The 6,684-nt window shown below is 29.2% G+C and overlaps 1 pseudogene; it reads left to right on the plus strand.

Moving 5' to 3' along the window:
* Positions 1-775: 775 nt before the first annotated feature.
* On the plus strand, positions 776-6,182 carry LOC114368234 (annotated as a pseudogene).
* The last annotated feature ends 502 nt before the right edge of the window (positions 6,183-6,684 follow it).

The following is a 6,684-nucleotide window of genomic DNA, read 5'->3' on the forward strand; positions in this document are numbered from 1 at the left end:
TTAAATATTACATAAAACCAACTTCTTGAAATGTGAATTTTTTTTATAGGATTGAAATGTGACTTGTGAGGCTATATTTGGCATGACTATATGTTGCACTATTTTTTAAATATGCAAAAGAAGTATGGGAAAGTAAGGTTGGTCTACCTTTAATTTTCAGGTCTTAGATTGCAACCAAACCATTGTACATTAAACTTGTGGTTTAGTTTGATTAGATTGAATGTTTTGGGAATACAAGTTGGTGCCACATTCAAATTTCAAAATATGGATACTACAAAAAAGAAAAAAAAATTGGAGATTACTTTGGTTGCTATCACAGTACACGAAACTTATTGTTTGGTGTTGGATGAGAGAGAGAACTGGTGAGTGTTTTCAGGAAATATATTTTGTATCGTTTAACATTTCTCATTTGAACAAAAGATAAAGTTTAAAAATAGTACCACAATTCAATAGTTCGAGCAAAAAATGAAGTTTACTTATATTGCAAATTTGTTTATCAATTAAATGTCATGTTAAAAAAAAAATTTATTCTTAATTTTCAAGTAGTTTCTTCTAATTTAACAAATAAATTAGAATTTTATCTGCTTGTCTTAATTATTATAGTAAAATATTTCCACATACTTAAAAATCTATTGAAAATTAAACATTTTTTTCTTTGCTATGCACATGGAGCACACTATTTTGGAAATTTGCATCCAAAGGACCGCGGGATGTCTGCAAAAATGGCAAGACGCAAGTACCCTATGCATTCTAAATACATGTTATTAGTAAAAAAATGATTCTGAAGAGAAGTTCCAAGCAATGGTTCACATCATCTCAGATTATATTAGGCATGATACTAGTGCAAGTGTTTATTTCTGCATTGCAACTACTATCAAGGGTCATATTAGTTCATGGCTCCTTCATCTTTTCTCTCATTGCATATTGCCACATTGTTGCTGCCATTTGTGTTGCCCCATTTGCACTTTACTTTGAAAGGTGTGTTTTTCATTCTAGTTATTTGTTCCTTATGAAACTTGATTCACTCTTGCTCAAGGTTTTAAGAAATGATCTGCATGTGGCCGTGATTTTTGTCACATTGTCTAGATTTTTAAAGTGTATGCAATCATAATGTGACTATAATTGTGACCACATCCACTGTATTTGTTCATAATTTCTTTCAATGTCAAAAAATTTATTGAAAATACAATCTAATATATATGTAATTTAATACTCATGCATTAATTTTTTTTGTTCATAATTTCTTTCAATGTCATAGAATGTAATGAATCGAAATTACAATAATCTAGTATATATGTAATCTAACACTCATGTTTTCTAACATTATGTTTAAATAATTTTTTATCTAAAAGTTATTTTAAAAATAAAATAGAAGTTTTTATGATTTTTATTTTTTCAAATAAAAGAGATTATTAGAAAGAGAGCAAAGAGAGAAGGATATGAACTGTAGAAAGATTCAAGGGGGGAGACTGAGATTGTAAAACATGAAGAAGAAGAGAAAGAGAAAAAGAAAAAGAAGATAACAGGGGACAGAGTGTGTAGAGAAAGAAGAGATGTTGGATTTTTAAAAGCTATTTTTACCTCATATAAGTAAAAAAAAAAAACTTTTTCTTCATAAAAAAATAAGCTACATAGTTTCTAAAACGTTTTAGAAGGCATTTGATTCATTTTTTTTCTTTTTAAAAAGAATAAAATTCAAAATAAACTGAGCCAAATTATCTTTGTCCACACTTTATAATAATATTAAATAAAAACATTTTTGCTAACATAAGTTTTGAAGATGATTTTAAGCAATTAAAAATGTACTTTATTACGTATATTTATTTAGTTTTAATATAATAAATATTGTTTCCTAATAATGTTTTTCCCTACTTGCTTAAACTAACCCTAAAGACTCAAGTTAACAAACTACAACTATAAATATATAAATAAATTAATATCTTAACACATAAAAAAATATTGTTGTATTCTTTTAATCACTCTTTTGATGCTCGATGTTTTCGCTTGCAAATGATTTGGATTGTGAATGCACAGGCCGCACGAGGAATTTTACTTCGAAGGTTTGGTTTTGGCTCTTCGTTAACGCATTGATGGGGTACGATTTCTTTAATTTTGTTATTTAAAATTAGATTAACCAAATATACAAGCATTCATTGATAAATGACATGGTGCACTTTTAATCTTATGAGAATATATAATACTAAGTGTCGTAAAATAAAAATATTTTATAAAGAGAGAGACAGAGAGTAAAATTTAACATTTTTCATAGATTCATGTACTTCTAAGTGTAATTTTTAATTTTTTTAAAATAAATTATTTGCTAACTTTTTTAAACTAGTATCCTTAAAACATTTCCTAACAATATCATTATTTTTAAATTCCACGTAAAATGAACTTCTTGAAATGTGATTTTTTTTTAGCAGATTGAAATGTAACTTTTGAGACTATGTTCGGCATGACTATATATGTTGCAGTGTCTTGAAACTCGAATGAATTTCCTTTGTTGTCCCTTGAATAGAAACCATTAATAGAGAAATTATTTGACTATATTCCATTCTTTTCTAAGCTTATAAGTTAGTTGCACCATTTTTTAAATTTGCAAAAGAAGTGTGGGAGAGTAAGGTTGGTCTACCTCAAATTTTCATATCTTCGATTGCAACCAATCAATCGTACATCAAACTTGTGGTTTAGTGTTATTAGTTTGGCTATGGTTCAGCTACTTCAGCCGTAACATTGCACATGAAACCAAAATAAAATCGTTTTTTTATTTTTTTGTTGATGGTAAAATATGTAGGTGTAGCTCTTCATCAAAGAAACCAAAGAAATTAACTACTACTTCTATCTCATATTACACATTAAACATTTATCATTTAAAAATATTAATTATTTTTCAAAGCTCACAATTTCATGATCTATTTGCCTAACACTTGTGATTATCCCTTTCTTAGAATGCCTAAGATAAAAACTAAACCCTCTCCCCAAAACACCTTACAAATGAATATTGTCAGCAAGAGCAACTCCATATGAGTTAAGTACTTTGTCTTCATTTTACTTTCAACAATCAATTAGTGTTCTATACTAAATAAATAGTGTCAACTTCATGGAATTATGGTTTCAAAACAGATACAGCATAGGCATTATGGCATTGTTTACCTTGAAATGATTAAACCATATAACTTTTACAAGTGCTATAAAGTGGATATTTATAATAATTGATGGCTTGTTAATATGTTTTTCTAACAATGTGATGGCACCACATACAGGATGACTCTGACTCAAGGATTATTCTATTATGGTATGAGAGACACTTCTGCTACTTACTTTGTCAACTTTCTCAACATGGTTCCTATATGCACTTTCTTTACCTCTATCATATTCAGGTATCTAGAATTTATACCAGTTTATATGTATAAATCTGCCAAATCTTCCCTAGCATTATTGCATAACTAGAACTAGTTGATGAATCAATGCAGATCGGAGAAATTGAGGCTGCATACTTGGGCTGGTAAAGCTAAGTGTGGAGGGGCAATTTTGTGTATTGGGGGAGCATTAGCTACCGGTATTTACAAAGGGAAGGAATTTTATCTAGGCCATCATAGTCATCATGTTCAAACTGTTGTCACCGCACACGAAACTCACATGCTTCAGGGCACTTTCTTTTTTTATTTGCAGTTGCTTCTCATATAGAGCTTGGTTTATTGTTCAAGTATGTATCTTATTATTTCTTTAGTCTATTGTTTTATAACTTGCTTGAATTATTGTTGGTTCTTTGTATAAGTTCTGCTACTCTTAAACCTGCACAAGATAAAAAAAAAACAAACAAGAAAACACAGCAAACAAGCACAGCAGAGCAAGACCCAAAGATCTACGTGGTCCGGCAATGTGCCTACATCCACGGGAAAGTGCAGCTCCTCATCATCACATTAATCATGAACAATTACAAGTTCAATACAAGCAGTAACTAACTTTGATCTCTCTCGGTTTCTCTTTTGAAAACCTCTCTCAATCACCTAGCTCTCTTTCTCTATTAAGAACTCTTTGAATTTCTTGCAACTCCTCTGTTTTGCAGCCTCAAAAACTCTATCTCTGCATTACATGATCAAGAGTATATATATACACTCTAAAAGCTAGTCCTAGGAACAAAGGCTATACTTTGGTGCCAAAACCAATCCAGTTATAATAACTGAAACAGTTATGACAGCACCACTTTAAAGCCTTCTCACTTGTGTCAATTGTGATTTTGAGTCACACACCACAATTATCTATCATTTTCATTTATAAGAGCATCTTAACAGATAAACTTATATAATTCTAATTAACAAAATCATGATTAATTGTGTTAACTAATATCATATCATACATCTAATAAGAGTATAAGACGGACCAATTAAGTTTTTTCAGTTTACTGTCATAACTCTCTTAATAATAATTTTTCTTCAGTTTTGCCACAAAAAAAAGGGTTTCGTGTGATCATTAATTTATTATCCTTCTCAAATGACTATTTCCAATTTAATAAACAGGTCCAGTTGCTTAAAGTATTTCAACTAAGGTTTACCGGAACAATGCTAGCATGTGTTTTGGCAGCAATTCAAGGTGGAATCATAGGTGTTTGCATAGATTAGAGTGGAATCTACAACTAGTCACTATAGTGTACTCGGTAAAAATATTTTCTTCAATACTCTAAATGCTTTCTAAGATATTTTCTTTTCAATTTAACATCAAATTGTGTAATTTTCATCAATACATTTATATCAATCAATGACATAGACCAAAAAAATCAATTAATACCACTCATTTTTTAATTATTATGTTATGAAAACAGAGTGGTTAGTCCTTGGTTCTGGGTCAAAAGATACTTCGGATTCATCCAAAAAGTCTCACATGCGAATACATAATTCATTGCTAAGAAATTATGATTTACAATAATAATTTCATTTGTTTACTTTTACAATAATTTGAAATGGATCAAATGAATCAAGATGTAGCTTAGTTTCTAGATTTCAAAGTCATCAACTCTGATTTGATTTGACATTGAACTTTGATTGAGGAACATGAACACTCTAAAGTGATTATTATAACAAGTGTTTTTTGTGTGTAGGGAGCACTGGCGACAACTGCTACATTCAATATACTATCTTGGACAATTACAATCAAAGGACCCAGTTATCCCCCAATGTTCAATCCTCTCGCTCTTATTTTTGTGACCTTTTCAAAAGCTATCGTACTTGGTGAACCATTAACTGTTGGAACGTATTAATATTTCCCATTCTAGACATTATGGCAATTTCAATGTTACATTTAGCTACCATCACAAAATCACTTGGTCAACTTCATTAGGAACTAAGATGGAACACCATTTAATCTTAAAATAGATTGGCTTTTCTCAACTTATATTATTCAATTTCTTGAATGTTTTCGTGTGTTGCATTATAATTGGAATTGGACTTTTATTTTGGTACTTTCTATAATAAAGATTTGCAAAGATTACATATGCTAAGGTGAAATTCTAATTTTGATTAAATTATAATACTAAAAGTTCCTAAGAAATCCCATCTTATTTTGTCCTTCTCAACCATCTAGCTTTGGTATTTCCTTATGATACACATAACAAAATTATTAATCTAAAATAACATCAATCCAACAATGAGAGCGGTCTTAAATGAATTTTAATAAAAAAAATTATTTGAAATAATATAGTTATATATAATAAAATAATAAGAAAAATAAACAAAATAAAATGTAAAAACTGAAATATAAAAATTTGAAATATTCATATTTCAAATTAAATACTAAAAATGTATTTATTTCTATTTTTGTCAACACATTGGACATTCACGTGAAACATTTTTGCATTATAAAAAATAAAAACATTTTTATTGATGGATTTAAAGTTTGAGGTTTAATTGTTTTATCCTTTAATCTAAGATCTATATGCAGGTTGTTAGGTATGGTTTTGATCATGGTGGGATTATACTCCTTTTTTGTGGGGCAAAAACATTGAGACAATGCGCACAGTTCAACAATCAATTGTAGCAGCGGCAAAAATATCAAAAGTTATTGATTTTCCTGTTGGAGCAGAATCAATGGCCACAGTAGTGACAAATTCTTCACCTATGAATTTAGTAGTTTTAGAACTTGGAAAGTCTGACAAAAGCAGAAAACAAGAGGAGACTGTGTTGTAAAATTGATAGTTAGCTTTGGCCTTCATCGCAAAGTGGATAAAGTAGATTAAAATGCTTGACATATAAATTACCCTGCTAAAATGCTTGAAATAAATAAAAATTTACATGAGAAAGTCAAATTTCCTAATTTTTTATGTATATCCTCGTGTTCGTAATTCGAAAATAATCCTAGAGAGGTTTGTATCAATTCACCTCTTTCTCAAAGAATTTTTAAATTGAATCAGGAACCTTCTACATGAAAGTATCCCTATACACGTTTTTTATTCAATAGACTAGCTTGTTGACCTCTGTGCTGGAAAATGTCATCATAATTTAATACTCATGCATCAATTGTGTTTGTTCAAAATTTCTTTCTATGTCAAAGAATGTAATGAAATTACAATAATCTAGTATATATGTAATCTAAAAGTCATGCTTTATAATATTATGTTTCACATAATTTTTTAATCTAAAAGTTATTTTGAAATTAGAATCCATAAGAGTTTTAAAAATAAAATAGAAG

This window comes from Glycine soja, chromosome 9, assembly GCF_004193775.1.
Source record: "Glycine soja cultivar W05 chromosome 9, ASM419377v2, whole genome shotgun sequence".
Classification (NCBI taxonomy): Eukaryota; Viridiplantae; Streptophyta; class Magnoliopsida; order Fabales; family Fabaceae; genus Glycine; species Glycine soja.